The sequence below is a fragment of the Elephantulus edwardii genome, unplaced genomic scaffold (assembly GCF_000299155.1).
Source record: "Elephantulus edwardii isolate Elephantulus edwardi_28Jun2011 unplaced genomic scaffold, EleEdw1.0 scaffold00057, whole genome shotgun sequence".
NCBI lineage: Eukaryota > Metazoa > Chordata > Mammalia > Macroscelidea > Macroscelididae > Elephantulus > Elephantulus edwardii.
The window spans coordinates 15,570,544-15,572,587 of NW_006399807.1; positions in this window are offsets into that span (position 1 = coordinate 15,570,544).

The window sequence follows — 2,044 nt, forward strand, 5'->3', positions numbered from 1 at the left end:
TTGAATTTGTTTTTCAACTCCTTCAGCTTAAGAAACGCTAAGTGAGTCCGGCCCTTTTGATTTTCTGCCTCCAGTTCTCTGCACATTTAATTATAGTATCTTGCTTTGTCCCGAGCTACCGTTTGAAATTTTCGGTTCAGCTCTTTGATTTCTTGATTTCTTCCTTTAGCTTTGGCTTCTTGGCACTCTAATGCAATACTCAGAGTCTCATGTGACATCCATCTTGGTCTTCTTCTTTTCTTTCTCTTTTCTGTAGAATGCTTGTCTGTCAGACACTAATATATATATATATATATTTAAAAATTGAGACAGACTAGGAAGAAGGATTGGCTATCCACTTCTGAAATTACAGGCCTTCGAAAACCCTATGTACAATAGAGCACACTTAGATTATCATTTGGACTAACAGACATGGCAATTGAAGCTGAGATCTTAGAAATGGAAACACGGAGAATGAGGAACAGCTGTAAGGAGACACTAGTGATTGGAACGTGTAATGTGAGAAGCATGAATGTAGGAAAATTGGACATTGTTAAAAAAGAAATGGAACGCATAAATATTGACATACCTGGTATTGGTGAAATGAGATGGTTTGGTATGTGACATTTTAAATCAGATGATCATATGATTTACTATGCTGGGGATGAAAAGGTGAGAAAAAATGTGATTGGTTTCATAATTAAAAAAATCATTTCTAGATCTATCCTGAAATACAATGTGGTGAGTGACAGGATAATATCCATACACATACAAGGAAGTCCAGTAAATACCACTATCATTCAAATATATGCACCAACAACTAGAGCCAAAGAAGAGGAAATAGAAGATTTTTACCAATTTTTGCAGTGAGAAATTGATCAAACATGCAATCAAGATGAATTAATAATAATGGGCGACTGGAACGCAAAAGTTGGGAACAGAGAAGAAGGATCAGGAGCTGGAAAACAGGGGCTTGGTGAGAGAAATGAGGCTGGAGATAGAATGATAGAGTTCTGCACTTTCAATGATTTATTCATTGCAAATACCTTTTATAAGAAACATAAATGCAGGCTATACACATGGATTTCACCTGATGGTATGCATAGGAATCAAATCAATTACATTTGTGGAAAAATTCACTGGAGAAGCTCAATATCAGCTGTGAAAACCAGGCCAGGTGCTGATTGTGGGACAGACCACCAATTACTCATGTTCATACTTGACTATACAGCACTAAATAACATCAGTCTAGAAGATATTCCGTAAATAATACTGGCAGATGGGATAATTTTTCCCCATTAAGAAAAAAACTGTAAATAATTTTGTTGGTTTCCCTGTTGTCCAGCGAGGGGGAAAAGAAAATATTGAAGACTTATACTTTGTCAACTCTGCTTCTTGTACATCTATTCTCAGAAAGAGGCTCTGAGAAGTTTCATATCCAAGAACAATTTTACATTTTTTAATTTCTTTTCAATGTATATAAAAAGAATGCAACTGCCAGACTGGTTTTAAATAGAAATGTCTATCTCTTTGTCTAAGGGCATTAATGACTTCGTGTTGGAATTTTCACCGTTTATGCAGAAGACTTGGTTTAATTCCCAGCCAGTGTGCTACCAGCACATTCAGAGGCCAACTCCATAGCCACTCACAACATCATCTTTCTATCACAGACTCTGGATGTTTTAATATGTACCTCGACAGAGGAATCTTAAGCAGTTGAGCACATACTTAAAAGAACAGGCTCTGTCACTTACAAAATTCAGTAAGTTACTTACTTTTCCTAAGCCACAGTTTCCCATTCCCTGTTTATACCTCAAAAGGACATGATAAATATTAAAAAGCATGATCCACAAAAGTCTAGCACATGATAAATGTTTAATAAATGGTAACTATACTTACTGCTATTACAAAATCAGGTTGCCTATTTTCTCAGTTTGTTTACTTTCCTATGAAGTATAAACCTATTTACCTAGTTTCTCATCAGATATTTCCACTAGAAGATGTCATGGGTTGCTCAAAAATAATGTGCCAAATATTTGCCTCATTATTTCCCAAAAGCCCCTAT